At 41.6% G+C, this 19,710-nt stretch overlaps 1 long non-coding RNA gene across 1 annotated transcript; it reads right to left on the bottom strand.

Moving 5' to 3' along the window:
- Positions 1–11,864: 11,864 nt before the first annotated feature.
- Positions 11,865–16,078, bottom strand: LOC147237974 (uncharacterized). Its single transcript, XR_015107266.1, has 4 exons — positions 15,657–16,078; positions 12,660–12,825; positions 12,466–12,579; positions 11,865–12,369 (listed from the first exon to the last, which is right to left on the bottom strand). It is a non-coding gene; the product is annotated as an uncharacterized LOC147237974 (long non-coding RNA).
- Between the last annotated feature and the right edge of the window lie 3,632 nt (positions 16,079–19,710).

The following is a 19,710-nucleotide window of genomic DNA, read 5'->3' as shown; positions in this document are numbered from 1 at the left end:
CACAGACTTGCAGTTGCTTCTCCCCGTGACCGGTACACTCCAGCTAATAACAGAATCCCAATGTAAGCATGCAAGTCAGTCTGATCCAGCGGCTTCCATTTCTCTTGAAATACACGCTTCCCCTCCAAGTTGGTCATTTCCAGTATAATCTTCTCTATTTGTGGAGATATGAACAGCTGAAATGCTGATTGAATATCGTCAACTCGAGTGACAGCGAATCTTGTAGGACCGGGAGTCATTTTGATGACATCGGAAGATGACGGTCTGCCTTGGCTTTGGTGTGGGGATGTTGACCATTTTATCTTACCGTCTTTAGACGTCCATGTCCCCTCGGTGGATGAGGATTGCTGCATCCCTTGGTTTTCGTCCAAAGGAGAGACAGCGGCAGACTCGTCCTCTGAATCCTCCTCATCGTCGGAATACCGACAATCCGGATCATCGATAACATTGTCCTCGGTCTCTGAAAGATCCTCCGTCTCTGAAATCTCTTCCTCTGCATCACTATCCCAGTTCAGAATCAGCGAGGAAGCTACTTCAGCTGTAAATCTTCCGGAGCTCATTTTTGGTGTGTTGGTCAAAGAGATGACATGAGAAGAGTGAGAAGTCAAACGAGAGAAAGGTCCTGCTCTACACACACCCGGGTCTCCGGCGGACAAAATACAAATAACCGAGCGGTCAAAACAAAAGACGTCAAACACATCAAACTGACATGTTTATTTTGGATCTAAACAGCCGCTTGCCCACATTACAGTGCCTGGGTCAAAATGACCCGCAACATCCCAGATGAGAAAAAGTCACAAAATTTCATAAAGAAAAAGAAAGAATATCCAGTGCTTTGATCTGACAAAAACTGAAATGGGTCAAATTGACCCTTAATGTAATAAGAGGGTTAATTTAAATTTGTCCCTCGGGGAAAACATTCCACCCAGCCGAGTGGAGCAAGGCCTTGGCATCGAGCCTCGTCGGGTCGTTCCCACACTTGGAGGTTTTTATTCGTTCGAATTTGTCTGAGGGAACAAGGCGAAAGTATGGAGGGGGGAAAAAAAAAAAAAGGCGTCGACGAATTTAACGCAACATTAAAATTCCCGTTAAATGCGGCGTGTTTATGAGAATGAAGCAGGGATGTGAAAAAAAAAAAGACAAAAGTGTGCGGAGGACAGTCTTACTATTTTTATCCAGGCATCATCTGAATTCTGGTCAAAGTCTCCGGTTTCTGCAACAAACAAACACAAAGCTGATTGGAGGTTGCCGGCAGCCCGTGCCCTGTGATTGGCTGAATTCCTTCAAGTCACAACAAAATGTCAGAGAAATCGTGACTGCCGCGAGGCACCATGTGACGACTATCCCTCATATGTGCGCATTAATAAGGTATTTGCCATTGCGCCAAGTGCAATTTACGAACAAACTGCGTGGTTGCATCATGCATTTTTATTCGATGGATTCAGACATGCTTTAATCTGATTTGCGGAGGGAGAGCTGACACAATAAACATTTATGAGCCAGATGTTGACGGGACAAATGTGTTGAAACGTGTTGACGTTCATACTTTTGAATACCTAACTGATCACTTATGATATAAACCAGTGGCGGGCTGTGCATTTCACACCTAGGCCTTCGGTAGTGCTCCTTTTCCTTGCTGTAACAGGCCTGCTAGCTTCAGAATTGCCTGACCTTTCTATATTACGTCCAGCTTTTCTTGAAAAGTCTGTCTTGAAAATGGGTTTGACAATAAATATGCAACCACATCAATTTCTTCTCTTCCTTCAGCCATCATGGGTTGACAAATTAGCTATTATATCAACACTATACTATATTTGGTTTGTGCAGCTTGCTACAGATGCAGCATGCTGGTTCTGGCTAGTACACTCTCTGACTATCCAATCAAAGGGTGTGTGACACGATGACGTTACCCTACTCTTCTCGAAGGCCTCGGTGTTGCAACTCAAACTCTGATTGGTTGAAGCATTGGTTTTGCTAGAGTGCCTATGATTATGCAGGCCTCCAGACAGATTTCTTTGACTTTGACCCTGAAATGTGATTGGTTAAATGTTTCTCATATCAACATACATGTCTGGAAGCAGCACAGCCAGATAAAAAGCTATGACAGGAAGCGGACAGACCAAGTATTCATGGATAAAACATATAATTAAAAATCAATCCGTGAGTCACTTTTTTTTTTTTTTTAGGCCAGCAGAGAAGGCCTTGCAGGCCCTGACAGCCCTCCACTGATATAAACGCCCAGCACAGCTTCTCACGTTCTTGTCACAGCAAGATGTTAAGCGCCCGACAAGCAGTTGTGATGGGGTTACGGTGCCATAAGAGCACTTGGATGTCCTGATCAGTAACAAGAGTTTGAAGGCCTCTCAGAAAACTTTAGATTCGAGCTCAAAGAGCGACCGGAGGAGATGGGCCTTTTCCATGAGATGCGTTGCCAAAGTTTGATCAGACTGCAACCGGCCGTCACCAGATTATTGCATTTCTATATACAGACCGTCTCACGTTTTGATGTCTTTTTGCATTTCCTTTTCCATGTAAAGCCGTTTCCTGTTTCGAAAACATGAGGGTCATTTTGCGGTACATCACACACACACACACATGCAGCAGAATTGGAGCAGTATGCAGAAACCCGCCTGGCTTTTCCAACCCAATTCAAGGATTCAAGACTTTTATTGTCATTACACAGAGTGCAATGAAGCTTAGCGATAGCAGCTCTCAGGTTTAGTGGAATCAAAAACAGACAAAAAAAATCCTAAAAAAACAGGACACAGCACAAGAATTCAACAATAGCAGCATCTCTGGGTTAGAAATATAAAGACAGAACAAATATGACTGAAAATATTAAAAAAATATGAATACCAACTAGAAGAATAAATGGATAAATATGAAGAAAAAAAAGGAAAGAATTAAAACAAGGGGGAAAAATCATTTTTTTGCGCTGTACTGTACTATATGTGAGGTTCAAGTGTTCGGCGCTGTGCCGAATTTATTGCGATGACCGCTCTGGGGTAAAAACTGTTTTTCAATCTATTTGTTTTTGCCTTGATTGTCCTAAACCACCTTCTCGACAGTAACAGTTGGAGTAGGTGGTGGGATGGATCTCTGAAGATGCTATGGGCTCTCCTGAGGCATAGTGATAGGACAAGATGACCAATAATTTTCTAGTTCACTCTGCACCCACACACACACACACACACACACACACACACACGGTATGGCACATAGTAAAGAGCTGCTCCCTGTCCTGATCCCAGATACAGGCCTGTTGCAGCCTGCCTGAAACCAAACTACCTTGCAGAGAAAGGTGTAAACATGGCAGGCAAGGCTGGGCTCATCTCAGCCAAACAGCTATGGTGTCTTTGATGGGAGCTAAAAAAGACACGCCGACCTGAGACGCGTGTGACGTGGAGCGTGCACGTCCCCTCCGCCCCCCAGTGTCTGTCCAGCAGGCTGCTGGAGTATTAACTGAACAGAAAAGAAATTAAAAAAAAAAAAAAAAAAACAAAAAACAACACAGCAGCATCAATCTGTTCAAGGTTCAGAATGCATGTGTACGTGCACACAGATACACACACACACACACACGGCCTTGACTCACCGTCCTGGACAAAATGTTCTTTAGCGTAGCTTCCACACAGAAACAGACACATCGACTCACACACACACACACACACGCACACACACACACACACACACAGTACATACAGAGTTCCTGTTTTTGTATGTGACAGAATACTGCATTGATTTCACTTCATAATGGTCACCCTACACACACATACTTTACATCGACCTCAGCCAGACCTGAGATAGTGCATTTCTCCGTGTTAAGAACCCCTTATGAGAGTTAGTGCACACGTGCACGCGCGCATGCACACACAGCGTAAAAGCACCCAACATCCAGGGCGTTCACACCTTGTTGTAGCTCTTTGCAAGTACACCAATCTCGTCTTTGGGTGTCTGTGTTTGTGTGTGTGTCTCCCCCCCCCCACACACACACACACACACACACACTCACACTCACAAAAAAATGTTGAAAGGCTGAACTGCAATTGTTTATCCTTCCTGGCGTCTTCTTACGACTTTGCTCTCTCCGCTTTGCTTACATTCTGAAGCCGGGGTTTGTTTTGAGACGGGGGAGGTTTGGAGGCACGGGAACAGATGAGCGCCACATCTGCAGCGGGGAAAGCTTTGCAGAGCTTAGCGCGCCAGACTTCCATCCTCCTTTTTGGAAGACTTCATTTCACTTCGTTCTACACATCTCAGAACGCCATCGCGTGACGTCACCCGCCACTCGGTTTTGTTTGTTTCCTTGTAAGCCTTCATACTCCGTCTTGATGAGACTCGGGGCGCCACCTGATCAGATCCAAACGGTTATGATGGGGATTACTTTTTAAAAGACGTCAACCTCCGCTAGCATATGATTCCTGAGCGTGTGGCGTTTACTGTACAGCTCCGCTCGCTTTTTTTTTTTTTTTCCTCTATTAAAAGTTTGTCAGGGCGTGATGTGTGTTTTTAAAATCAGACATCTAATCCGAACTGTGAAAAGGCTTGAAAGATTGTCAAACCAGATTAGCATGCGGTGACATTTATCATGCAACGCCTTTTACACTTGGTATGACAGTGACGTGAATTGGAGGTGGTGAGACATTTTCTTTCTCTCTACTCCTTGTCATTTTTTTTTTTTTTTTAAAAAGTAAAATGTTTTTGACTGGTAGAAAAAAAGGTATTGAAAAGCAAATAAGCATGAATACACTCTTTTTATAAAATAGAAATGTTTTTTTTGTTTTTGGGAGGGGGCATTTCATAACTCATTTTGTAACGATTTCCTAATAGGAAACTTTTCACAATAATTTCCAATAAGTCTTCTGAAATAATAGAAAAATCAAAAAGAAGATGCTGGCAGATATTAGCTTTTAAAAAATACTCAAGCACTTATATTAATTCCCTGCATTACAGCAGGGAAACAGGAGTCTTGGGGATCCGGATCCAATATGTGACAAATCTTCTTTGAAGCTCTGTCCTGTGTATTACTTTTCATTTACCGTCCAATCGCCGGGTGACCTCCGACCCCCCGTTCACGCCACGAGCACGTACACATGTGGACGATATTTAACTAAATTATCTCGGGGCGATTTAACACCAGCCAATCTATTCATGGATTCGCATCAGGCGCTCATTACGATGGTGCACGGAGGCTAAGGAAGGGCTGAAGTGGCTAAAATATACCTGGTAAACATCAAATAAATGAATATATGAATTAAAACAATATCTTATTTAACAGTAAGGTCAGTCAAAACTTCTCAAAATGGGAAACATTTTTTTTTGTGTACGTTTTTTTTTTTTTTGTCAAGTCACCATTGTTGCAATGAAGCTGTTTACTCACGTTTACTCACGTTTACTCACGTTTACTCACGTTACTCACACATAAATGGAAATTAACACATTTTTAATTTCCCAAGATTGCTAATATTAGCGTTCAGCTATTTGTGCATCTTAATGAATCTCCATATTTAGCTGCAGACACACTCATGATGCTTATCAGGCCTTCTGATACACATTATGACTAATTAGTCCAAATTAAATACAAAAACAAGCTTCTGAAACTATTTAGATTATCACCAAAATGAGGATTAGTGTTTGTTCAATTTTCCTTTTGGATAAATAAATTATTTGTGATTCTAAAAAATACCGTTGCCCCCTGAACTCAATCAGACGTGTTTGAGCTTCAAGCAAATTTCAAATGATTGATCACTGAGCTGTAGGAAATACATTTGTCTTCATTCAGTAATGAATTGCATGGGCAAAAATATTTATTGGAAAATTTGGTAAAGGTAGTTTACTTTTTTTTTTTTTTTTTTTAAGTAATAAACTATAGATTTTTTTTTTTATTTTTAATTTTAGTTCCGAAGAGCATCCGGCAGGCACACCACTTATTTTTGCAGCCCCGTTGTGCACCATAACTGCAACTCCTGTGTTTCATTTTAAAGCAGGAATCTTGTTTCCAGTCCCTCTTTCTCTCTCTCATGACTACCAATAAATTAAAAAAAAAACATCAATAAAAATAGAGATGCAAGGTGTTAATTACTGGGGTTTTTGACGCATGCACACCGGAGACTTGTTCTTTTTGTTTTGTTTTTTTATAAATATATGCTTGTGTATCAGTTTGCATGCTAAAATGGGTACACTTGCAGATGAGTGGAACTCAAGATGTGTTCCAGGAAGCAGAGGTGAAGAGGGGAGATGAGCACAGATCGTATAAAAGCGAATACTCCCGTGTACCCCTCTGGACATCATTGACTCTCAGCACGTCCACTGAACCCCTGGAGTGAAGGGTCAAAGGTTATTGGTCACAGAGGTTACGAATGATCCTCCCAAGCTTCCCCTGGAGGCAAAACCAAAACATCACATGTCTCTATTTATAACCCAATTTATAAGACTTTGCACGACTTGGTGCAAAACCAGACTTTTCTGCAACTCGCCGGCGAGCGGCACAAGGCCGGCTGTGTTTGCTTGTGTGCGTGTGTGTGTGTGTGTGTGTCCTTAATGACAGATAATAGCAGTTTTGCATTTGGCGGTGTGTTTGTGAGTGATTACACCTTTATGTGTTTGTTTGGCTGTGCGTCTGAGCGACAGAGAGAGCTGGAAATGGAGAAGTTTGTAGTGTGATAAAGTGACTGTCTAATTGCAGAGGGCCTCGCTGTGTGGCATGTCAGACTGTTCTCTCCCTGTGGCCTGAGGTCTCCACCAGTAACCATGTGTGTGTGTGTGTGTGAATTTCAGCCGCCTGCTTCAAGTCCTGGCAAGCTGCCTCAGCACCGGCAAAACAGTCAACTATATTTCATGCTCACCTAAAAAAAAAAAAAAAAAAATCACCATACGTTTTTACTTTTAAGTAATTCACCTAATCCTACAGTCCATTTCTGCACGCCTATGTGTGTGAATGTGTGTGTTCTGAATGAGGCTGTTTGAAAGAGATGATGATGAAAACTACAGGGCCTGCTGAGGCACAATGCTTCACATTGTTCTGGTGCTCTAATCACCGCAGACATGGAACTTGGCCCGGAGACCAAGAGGTCTCTGCAGCCCTGGACACAGCTGCTGGAGCTCCAAATCCTGCACCGGAGAAGGGACGCGGGGGGTATCGGGTGGTGCGGGGACAAGGTTTGAGTTTTTAGTCAAGGATTTAATGATTAGTTTTCAGCTTGAGTTAGAGTTTGGTCGGGAGCCTGGAGTCGGTTAATCCATATAAATAACGACCATGTTTTCCACTTATCCAGAATGGTTTCCATTCATGAAGCGAGGATTCGCTTTTATTTGGCCAGGTTTTCAAGGAACATACCGACGTCGCGGCAACTATTAGTATTTATGATTATCCCGATCATAAGACAGGAAGACGGATGTCTGTCTCTTCCCAGTGCAACCAATAAGGAGCTGTAACACCCTCTTCCTGCTAGGTAGCTTAGCACAATGACCAGCAGCCAATTGGATCAGCTGCTTTTCGCCAATAAAAGCAAGCCAATACACATTACATTACATTATATTACATTGCATTGCATTTGGCAGACGCTTTTATCCAAAGCGACTTACAATAGAGGACATAGGGACTGCAAATACACTTGCAAATACACGTCTTAACTCATTCATATGCAGCGCTAAAAACGGGCAATGACTTGACGTTGTGATTTTCTGTGCGGTCGGAACTTTCCTGATCACCTGTGAAAAAACAGAAAATTCAGTTGCAATATATAAAACCGATCACGACACCGAGTCTCGCTTCTTTTTCGGGCGACGCGTTTCGGGATCTGGAGCTCCAATTATACGCGTTAATCGTTTAAATGCGTCAAAAGCCGCGCGTCACTTTCTATGATATAACTGCCACTGACTCAGACCGGTAATCGTTGAACCGATATCGCCACACACCTGTGTGTGTGTTCTGCTTGAACAGAACTTATCAGTGAAGTCAGTCTAGGGAACTCCTTAGTCTCTGAGGATGAGTCACTGGCGTGAGATACTATAATCGCCGGTAAATGCGCTGAAATGGCACGAAAAAAAAGCTCATCGCATGACACACGTGGTAGAGGGTTCTGGACAAATTATGCAATCGCCTGCAGGCAATGAAGTTCCCTGTCGTGCATTTGATTCCAATCCCTTAAACGTTTAATTCGCCGGCTCTGATTTGAAAGACAGACTATTTTCGAGACACTTTTGTCTCTTAGCAACCAAAATCTTATCACTGAATATAAGACAGAGTCATTTGGGTTGTAGCCTTTAAGTAAGTTGACATGCAGTCATAGTTTGAGAAATCTGAACGTCCATCTTTTCTTTATTGAAATGTTTTTGTCCGTATTTCTCAGAAATACAATTGGCCCGTTACACGAAATGCTTGATCTATTACCCGACTGGACAGGTTTCCCTAAACAAACTTGACTTTTAACTGTTTAAGTATCATGTGTTTATTTATCTATATGAGTCCTTCAAATATTGAAATATTTCTGCATGAATGAGATGACACAATGACTAAACAATTTGTTTATAAATTCAAGAACTGTCATTTTGCAAACCTCGTCCATTTGCAGCTCAACTCGTTTTTTTTTTTTTTTCCACGATCCAGATTTCATCTGAAAACTAGTTGAGATAAATTAGGTTGGGGCTGAGGTTTAAATAAACCCAGATCAACCCAACACCAGATTAGGTAAGTAAACTGAACAATGTGAGACAAAGAGTAGTTTTGTTCATGTGAATACATGTAAATATATCATATATGCATTCATTGGCTGGAATGAAAAACCTCCTTTCTGAAAAAAAAACTTTTTTCAGGAAATGGAAAAAAGGTTTCATTTGATTATAGTATGGTCTTTGTTGAAAATATTCAAGAATATTCTATTGTTCACAGACATTTCTATGTTATAATTTAAAAATACATAGCATGTATTTTTACCCCTGACAATGCAAATAAGTGTTTTTTTCCTAATTTTTTCTGCTTCATTGTGCACATAGGAGTTTTGTCATGTGACATTTATGTCAAAAGGAAGGGGGGGATTAGCTTGCAGATGGACTGAAAATGTGGAGCCATCCCATTTCTCACCATTCAATGCAAAAACTCAAAATCGAAAAATTTGCAGATGGGGGGTTTTGCATTCCAGCCATCGATAAGCGCATACCGTATTTTCACGACCATAAGGCGCACCGTATTAAAAGGCGCAGTCTCAGTTATGTGTGCCATTACTGTATTTAACACACACATAAGGCGCACCTGATTATAGGGCGCGGGTTTTATATACAATCCACACCCACACTTCCCCCTTTAACGTTCTCATGGTGTCCTCCACTACGTCCGCCTTACAACAACAACACACACACAAGCATACAAGTGCGCGTATTTAAAAACAGAGTGGGAGCTTAACTGAGTTTGGTATTCACATTTTTTTACTGGTAATCGTCATCAATCGATCCCATGGAAGTCCTCATCCTCTGTTTCTGATTTGAACAGCTGCGCTAAATCTCCATCCAACATGCCGGGTTCACTTTCTTGACTATCAGAGTCACTTTCCGTGCCGCGCGGCTCCTCGGAAACGATGCCGGCTTTTGTGAAAGCGCGAACAACAGTGCCAGCGGACACGTTAGCCCAAGTGTCTACAATCCATTCGCAAATTGTGGCGTAAGGGTGCTTCCACTCTTAGTGAAACCGTGGTCTCCGAGAAGACTTCGTTCCCCGTTGTGCGCATCGCTACCGTGCCGGTCCCCTCCTTCTCCACAGTGTGACTCACCGGGAAGTCGAAAGTGAGCGGCAACTCGTCCATGTTGGTGATGTGGCTGAGCTGGATGTGTTTGTCGGCGATGTTTTCAGGGTTGTTAAAATAAACGATGTTCTGCATAATGCACATACCCGTTCTTTTATATACAATCAACGCCAACACTTCCCCCTTCAACGTTCTCATGGTGTTCTCTACTACGTCCGCCTTACAACAACAACACACACAGGGCGCACTGCGCTATAGGGCGCGCCGCACATTTTGAAGAAAATCTAAGACTTTTATGAGCGCTTTATAGTCGTGAAAATGCGGTACATATACGTGTGTGTGTGTTTATATATGTATGCATACATGCAACTGTTATTCTCAGCGAACTTCGCAGCAGTCGCACGTTCCCGCAGATTCCTCATGGAGGATACAGCGCAGATACTCATCCAAGCTAGTAATCTCTCATTTGGACGACTGCGGTGACCATCAGGCCTCTGGAGCTTGTTCAGAAAGCCCGCCTGGTGTTCAACCGTCCCGAATTCTCCCTCACAACTCCCCTTCTTATGTCCCTACACCGGCTCCCGCATCAAGTTCAAGCCCCTGGTGCTTGCCTACCGGGCGGCGGATGGGACGGCCCCGTCTTATCTCCAGGATATGGTCGAACCACACATCCGTACCCGTCCCCTCCGATCTGCCACCTCCCGGCGACCGTCCACCCAATCGCACCGATGGAACCGGTCTCAGCTCCTCGGTGGTGGACGAACTCCCAAAAAAGGTCCGAACGGCAGGGTCGCTGCCCATCTTTCGCCGTGTGTTGAAAACATACCTCTTCACCGAGCACTACCCTACTAATCGCACTTAGCCCCAAATTCCCGAAAAAAAAAACAAACAATGAAATGAATGTATGTATGTATATGGTTCTGAGACGGCTATTTGGTTGAGTGGTCACTTCTGACTTCCGACTGCTGGTACTTTGGATCTTCGGTGACTGAATTGCGCTTTTTGTAAATCGCTTTGGATAAAAGCGTCTGCCAAATGACTGGAATGCAATGTAATACGCATACATGTACACACACATACATATACATATATATATATATATATATATATATATATATATATTTCAAACAGTACATTCCCACGATGAGTCAGAAACAAGAGTAAACAAAAGTATTGGGTGTTGAGTGAAACCTTGCTGGATCTCATTTGGCAGGAGCTGAATGCTGCATTAGACATCCTGTGACAGGTTTGATAACAGTTGATGGACGTGACTGTACTTCATGCCTCAGGTGCTTTCAATACGTAGCTCCGCTGGCAGGCGGGACCAGACACGCCGAATGAGAAAGAACTCCATGATTGCTTTGCTGTTCAAACAGGCGAGTGTATGCGATAACATATTACTGTTGAAAATGGGGTCATCGCTGCAAGAGCTATTATCCAGAGAAGCTTGCAACAAAGGCATAATATGGCATTAAAGTTCATGAAGGAGGAACTTTTTAATTTCCTTCAGAGGAAATGTTCTCCGCAAACCTAAAACCATTTTTGAAATAGGTCCAGTAGTTTCGGAGAAAAGTGTGTTTTTCCATTCGGCAGATCACAGCAGCGTTATGTGAGGATTAGGCTCCCGTTTCCAGGTGGAGCGGCTCGCTGACCTTTATTTTCTTTTTCTTTTCACCTTTATATCATCTTTTGAGATTTTTCTCATTCGGGGAAGAGCGAACGTTAAATAGGTGACTCGCAAAGATCGTAAACGTGAAACTGCGGAAAAGCGTTTCAACTCATACACCAGTGAACAACCGGTTGTACCGGGACCAAGAATTTCAAAGTTAATCACTGTTTTTAAGTAAAAATGATGTAAGTAGCAAGAGGCGCACTAAGACATGAATACTTGTTAATGTATATTTCACTTTCCACAACCGTCTTATATCTACGGATCAACTTTTGGATTCTTTTTCCAAAACTCTAGTATCTGAACAATCCAATAAGAGTCATTTTATGTTGTGCCAAATATGTAATAAATCAAAGCTGTACCATCAAATACTTGCCCAAAGTACATCTTTACCATATGCCGAGACTTTATTCCCCCATAATAATAGTTATTTTGAAATGGGTTAATGCATGGGGTTGCAACCTTTGCTATTCAAACAGCTGCTTTTGGCCCTTCTTGCACCAAATAAAATTCATCTGGCGTTGCAATACCTGTTAGACCCTTAAAATGAAAATAACATAGGGCATAAAGTTTTATATGTAGTTATACTATGTATAAAAAGCACTATGGTTTGTTGCATTTGTGCATTTATAGAACTACAAAACAAAACTGTTACGAGTTATAACAAAAGAAAACACTCACGAAGGGAAAAAAAAAAATCCTTTCATTTGTATCCCTACTTTGAGATAAAGCACAGAAAATGCCGTCTTATCTGAGTTCTTTGCAGTGTGCGATAGAATTTACATAAAAAGTAGCCAAATTAGAAACACTATATCTTCAGCCTGATCGCTTTAAAGAGAGTAAACATAAAAACAGTGGGTTTGAATTTAATTATAACTGCAAACCATTTTAGTGTGCCGTCATCCTCCTCTGCTCTGTTTTGGTTTTTTTCCCCCCACAGCCACTTCCAGCAATCAATGGATCCTAAACATGAAACACAAGCGTGTCAGCTCCGAGTCCGCATGAAACATTTATTTATTTATTGCAAAATAATCATCTGCTGAATGACAGTGTTCTCACCTGTTTAATGTGGTTCCTGTTTTTTTTTTTCTGTGTTTTCAGGTGCGGCTCCGATCATCATGCAAGGACGCCACCACGGCGGCGACCCAGATTTTGGATTTTATGCAGTCCACGCTTGATGAAAGAAAAAGCGGATCCAAATAGGATCAGACATACATACCTCTTAGAAATTTTGCTTAAATATCAGGACTTACATTCATGTTTCAAATACTAGTTAGTTGCCACGTTTTGGGCATTTTTGAATGGCTTCCGGCAACGTCCACGGTTGGAGAAGCGGTGCGCTTCTCCAGCCTTCTTCCTCTGCAGCCCCTGAGATCCAAGACAGTCGTCCTTGTCGTTGTTTTCAGGAAACCGACAGGTCTTTCAACGGGACACGTTTTGTTACTGTTGTTGGCTAACTGTTCCCCAAATATCAACATATGGGTAAACAAACACTGACAGCAGTACAAACAAATAAACGTAAATATGTTCTGATATATTAATTGTATGTATGCATATACATACATACACAAACACACACATATACAGATATGTACGTAGGCATACATGTATACATATACGTACATACATACATACATACATACATACATACATACATACATACATATACATACATACACACATACATACATACATGTATACATATACATACATACATGTATACATATACATACATACACATATGCACATATACATTCCATGGCTGGGAATGCAAAACCTCCTATAAACACTTTTTTCAGGAAATGAAAAAAACGTTTCATTTTATTATAGTATGGTCTTTGTTAAAGTTATTAAAGAATATTTTATTGTTCACAGACTGTATTTCTATGTGATAATTTGAAAATAAATAGCAACTATTTTTAATCAATGCAGTCAGACAATGCAGATATGGGTTTTTTTCCTAATTTTTTCTGCTTCATTGTGCACATAGGAGTTTTTTCATATATACAATATAGATAGATAGACAGATAGATAGATAGATAGATAGATAGATAGATAGATAGATAGATAGATAGATAGATAGATAGATAGATAGATAGATAGATAGATAGATAGATAGGTAGATAGATAGATGTGTATATGTATATATGTGTGTATAGGTATGTATGTGTATATGCATATGTATATGTATGTATATATGTGCGTATATATGTGCTTATATATATATATATATATATATATATATATATATATAGTCCCTTTTTAAAGAAAAATAGCCCCTTTCAATTACCTTCTCCACAAAGCTACAGGGAGCCACAATAGGGCGACTGGAGGGCTGTGGGTTGTTGACCCCTGGGTTAAAACTATTACTATCACTACTATGACTTGCAATATAACACTAGACTGAGTTCAACATTGTTACTAACCTGAAGCGCAAAGCGTATAATTTAGAAGAGCATTGTGTTCGTGGGGTGTGTCCGTTTTTCTGATATAGTAGACCTCAAGTTACCGGTAGGTGTTGTTCCCAGGTTTCTCAACTGTAAAATAAAATAATATGCCATTGAAATTTAATGATATGATTTGTTTTTTTAGGGATTAACGATGATCCTCAATTTCTCAATGATGATTAGGAAGTGAAATCATGTACAAATGGATTTGCTTAAATGTAATTATAATAAGGGGATTAAAAAAGCCGCCATTAAGTTCATAGGTCAAATCATAGATTATATTTATTTTTGGACAGCCTGTCTAATACTGAGGGCTGCCGGATAAAATCCGAGTCATTCGTTTCGACGGATAAACAACTTCCCAAATATTAATTTGGATCATTTGTTTCATCAATAAATACATGACTCGCACGGTCTGAAAATAAAAAAATCCCCCACTGAATTACAAAGAGAAAGAATCAAATTGGATCGGAAGTTTGGTTTTTTTTTTTAACACAACAGTCTTGAAATACTTCCTTTAATTTTGCAATTAAGATTTGGTTCTTTACAACATTTCACAGATGTAGAAGAGCTGAAAAGTACACCGTAGAACAACTTTTTTTTTAACTTTTTTTTCAACACTAAGGAGCTTTTCATACAAATTAATGGAGGCACTGCCTATGAAACACAATCCGGATCCTATTATACCTCAGTGCACTTATATGTTGGAGGTAGGGGAAGAATTCATACACCTTTGTGTTGTGGTACGGTGCTAGTTTTACTCACGTGCAACGCTTATGTGTTTTGATTCTGTTAAACAGACTGAATAACAGTTACATTACATCACAAGCTATTTCTAAACTCTATTTTATACGATAAATTCCATTAATGAATGTGGTTTCAGGATAATATTTGACATGACAGGGCTTCTAGTGATTCCCTCATCTATTATCTGTACGCACTTTCCTATTTTTTTCTTTCCGCCATGTGAATACCAAGCAGATGCATGATTTTTGTAAAAGTGCGAGTCCTATTTGGAGGATAGGATCTGCATTCTCATGGAGCGATTCGATAACTTGCCACAACAAATAAAATGCGTTAAAGCGGTAGCTCTCAGACACTTAAAGGACTGTCTCAGAAAATTAGAATATTGTGATAAAGTTCTTTATCTTCTGTGATGCAATTACAAAAACAAAAACGTCATACATTCTGGATTCATCGCAAATCAACTGAAATATTGCAAGCCTTCTTATCTATTTGTTTTTAATATTTCTTACATCTTAAGTAAACTCAAAATATTCGAATATCACGAAAAAGTCATTTTTGTTTTTTTAATTGCATCACAGAAGATAAAGAACTTTATCACAATATTCCAATTTTCGGAGACCTTCCCGTACAGTTTCGGGGAACAATGCTCGATGTTTATTTTTTTGAAAGAGCGGCACATTTTGAATGGGAACTATTAATCAATTCCTTTCAAAAGTGCGGAAACAAGCCGCTGCACGTTTTTCTCACCTTGCCATAATAGCGATATCAATCAACGGGTCCGAGCCAGCGGGTTTTGGAGGAGGAGCCTGCGAGGTTTTCTCCCGTGAAGCGTGTTTCAACGGGGACTTTTAGTACCTTGTTACATTATGACCTGATTGCTCAATAAAATAGCAGCTTCCATGCCCGAGGGCTCCTGTTGTGCCGTGCACGCACCGCACGGAGCAGGTAGTGCATGTTTCTATATCATGTCTGAATATTTTCAGTCAGGGTGGAGAGGTTCTGGAATCCCAACCACCACACACACACACACACACACAACCAATTCCAGTTTCTTACCGTAAATGTGTGGTTTACCAGAAGAGAAAAAAAAAAGAAATAGTTGTCGGTTGGGCCGTGCGAATCTTGAGGGGAGTGCACTTTGACAAATCCGTTTTTTTTTTTTTTTTTTGGTCATGTTGAGGGCACGGCGGATTTGTTTAGACCGAGTCCAGACTGGCCCGGGTCTTGACGATTATTATTACTGAGTTTGTGCATTTGTGCCGGATAACGCAGGCACGTCGCCTCCCTATTACCTCCGGCTATACGCAAGCCAAGACATCCCATCCCAACGTAAACGGAAAAAAAAGAAGAAAGAGAGAAAGTGGGAGGGGAAACGGGAGGCAGGTAAAAAAAAAATGTGAATGAAAGAAACAGATAGCAAGAGAGGGGGAACGGGGCGAGAGAAAAGAGAATGACGGGAACAGCGAAAGAGCGAGAGAGCGAGAGAGAGAGAGAGAGAGAGAGAGAGGGAGAGGAGGAGGGAGTGACTGAGCATTGCTTTTCAAGAGTGGAGGGAACAAAGGGCCCTTTGTGTGCAGCGCTGAGAGAGTGAAGTGGAGCCAGGGCTTAGGGAGTGTTTAACAGTGTACACCGACTGCATTCCTGCAATGTGATTACAAGACGCTTTTAATTTATACTCAGGAAATGGACTTAACTCTTACCACTCCATGCATTCTCTTACTCTGTACCTGTCTCGGGTATTCTCCTTTTACTCTTTTTATTACCCGGTCATATGTGAGCGCTACCCTCCCTCCCTCCCTGCTTTGTTTTTTAACTTCACGGGACAGCATCGAGTAATAAATCTCATTGTAATCTTAAGGAATGCCGCCAGACACGGTTGGAACTGGGGAAAAAAAAAAAAAATCTTATTCAAAAATGTTGGGTGAGGGGAAGGGAGGGGTACACGATGGACAAAACAGCTGTCGTATTCCGAGTTAGTCGGACAGTACGATCGTGAAAACGCAATTCTTGTCCGAATCTTCTCGTCGTGGCAACCGGACTTGAATTTCCGGTTGTCACGACAAGACGATTTGGACAAGAATTCGCCATGACTGGATGACTAATGTTTTTATATTCAGGGTGTTAACTACTGAATGAAAGTTTTATTGGGTAAATTGCGTGATAACCCGTCTAAGACAACGGTCCTCGTAGTTATGCTATCTCTGTGCGCTATATTTGCACATACATTTATTAAGTTGTGCTTTTGAAATACTAATAGAGACTGATTCAGATTCAAAATAGTGAAAAACATTAGGATGGGGGCCTGGAGAAGGGCTGCAGCAACCTGCTACATAGGATATGAATGAACATCAGAAGGAACTTAGTTTACAGCTCAATATATAAATCCAAACATAATCGACACGCATATTACACTTATCTGTATGTACCGTGCAAACAAGGAAGAGAACGTCTATACATGAAACTGCATGTTTGACCCATGAACAATGCAAAAGGAAATCTGCCACGAGTCCAATCATAAATATTTGTACATAGTTTGACCTAAATTCTTCTTTTGACTGTTTCAGTGTGTATTGCTTAACACGAATTAAGGAATTTCCCCTATGGCGATCAATGAAGTCGATCTTATCTGAAATGCTATAGCGACGGGCTGATTTGTTACAGGACTGTTCGCAGAAATTCAGAATTATATGCCGAGTGAATGGGGTTAAACCGCGTGATCAGTTGGTTTTGTGTAAATTCACAGAAAAATCCAAAAAATACGTTTTCGAAAATGCACGGTATTCTATTCAGCGACGTCGAAACCCTCCGTCTTTATCTTTACAAGTTAATGCTGCATCTACTCTCCAATAACAGAGCAATCATTTGCTGGTATAATATTTGTTTTTTATATGTTTCGAGTTTACAGCAGCATAACTGATAAGTTCCAGCGTCACAATGATCACAAAGTGATCCCATCAGCAACCCGACTGATAAGTAACTTATGATGTTGACCACGAGGCCATCGCATCTCTACCAAGACGTTTACAATGACTGCGTTCGCTTACGTCGACGGCGGTGTGATAAAATCGGCACCGAAATCGCCACGTTTATGTTAGCGCGGTGACGTGCGACCCTTTCATCGGACCCGAACCCTATAACGCATAACATAACCATGACAAAACCCAGTCCCGTCAGCAAACGTGGACGTCTAACAAAATAAGTGAGCAACTCAGAAGATCCTCCTTCATGACTCATTAAACCGGTCTTTCATTTAAACAGAGTCCTCTAGTGGCATAAATGATATGCAAAACGACAACTTTAAATCCGTTCGCTGTCGCTAAACGTCTGTGCGTGAGTGTTTGGGAGAATCTTTTCGTGTGATAGACGTGTTAAAGAACATTTTGAAAAACGACATCTGCTTTTTTGGAGACTCGGATGACAGCAGATCAGCAGGACGGAGGAATCTAGAGTTTTCTTTTGCAGACTTCTAGATTATAGATGATCATGAGGAACTTCTTTTTTTTTTTTTTTAGATTTAGATTAGCAGGCATCGTAGCTGTTGTTTTTTTTTCAACCACTTCGGTCACCTGCCGTGGTCCCTACAGAAGTAGGTGACCCAAAAACAAAGGGCGGTGACGGGTTTTTAATTCAAGCTGAGGGGAAAAAAGTCGGACGGTAATTACTTTTAGGGCGTCTCGATGAAAGAAATGAATTAAACGCCTTGGACGTCGTAGACGGATGGACGGACAGAAGAAAAGAAAGTGTCGTCATTGTCAAATTGTCTGAAAAACAACTCCTGTGCCAGCCGCCCAAAACACCACAGCATTGTTTACCAACCAAAGTACCATTACAATCTCCATTATCTAATTTAGCAAATAGCATTTGGGCCTCACCGTCTCCTGACTTGCGGAGTCAGAAAGGCCCGCTGGAGAGGAGAATAAAAAGGGTGGAGGGAGGGACGGGGGGGGGGGGGAACGTGGAGACGCTGGAGGCAGAGGTCGCGGCATGTGAACGTCAACCTGTGGCCTCGCTCCCGAAACAGCCCCGCTCCGAGTCTGGAAGTGATCATCACAGCTGCTTGTTATCAGGAGGAAACATCTGATCCCAAATCATTGCCTCCCCTCCTCCTCCCTTCTTCCCTTCGCTTCGTGACCGAGACAAAAGTGCGGCCTCGGCGCGTTAGCCCTCCTTCGTCGAGACTTGCCTCTACCTGCTTCTTTTAAAGCGCACTTCCTTTTTCTATATTATATAATGCCTGGCCCCACCCATGCCACCCACTGTATTCCAGCACATTCAACCGTAAGATAAAACTCTGCAGGTCTAGCATTTCACTCGCCCCTGTCTAAATCCCCTGTCCTTGCTGTGTGATTTTTGTTTTTTTTCTTCTCCTTTCTCTCTCTCTCTCGACATCTTAATTCTTACCTCGTTCCAGTAATGAGGCTTGGCATTGTCCACCTCGCTCTCCATCTTCTGTCAAACACAATGAAAAAAAAAAAAAAAAATCACCACGGGCAAAGAAAATTCCAACGTGGGCTGAGAAATAGAAACGAGGAAAGAAAAGTTTTTGAAAAAAGCCGGGCAGGCCGGCTCCCACCCTGCAGATTAGCTTCGTCTTAGAAAGCCGGTATAAAGATTTAATTAGCCCACCATTCTGCCTGGCCGACTATTCACTCTCCTTTTTCTTTTATCTGTATTTCAATATGCCTACGCTGCATTTTCCAGACCACCTCCAGACCAAACGTTTACTCCACTTTTTCCCCCTTTTTTTTTTTCTTTCTGTGCACGTTCGTTTCTCTGTTCTCTAAACAGAAACGAAGGTCTGCAGTGAAAAAGGAAAGCGATGAGCAAAGGGTTGCTGTCCTCTTAAAACAACCGGCGGTTCGGGATTACGTCCGTTGTCGGCGGTTAAATCGACGGGTCTCTCGAGCGCAAGACCAAGAGCTTATACTTTTAAATCGTTCGTGACATTTCAATGCACCGGCGAAAGTGACATTTCCTCAGGAGGACCTTTAAGTTGGCTAAACAAGTTAAAAGGGAGCTGTGATTTTACTGCGGTTAGATGTAACCGCCGTGGACCGTCGGTAGGAAACGGACATTTCTGGTGTCAAAATCTGTCACTTTGTGTGTTCAA

This window comes from Fistularia commersonii, chromosome 1 (assembly GCF_037954325.1).
Source record: "Fistularia commersonii isolate RoL2024-O1a breed Wild chromosome 1, RoL_Fcom_v1.0, whole genome shotgun sequence".
Taxonomy (NCBI): domain Eukaryota; kingdom Metazoa; phylum Chordata; class Actinopteri; order Syngnathiformes; family Fistulariidae; genus Fistularia; species Fistularia commersonii.
This window is presented reverse-complemented; position numbering and strand designations above follow the sequence as displayed.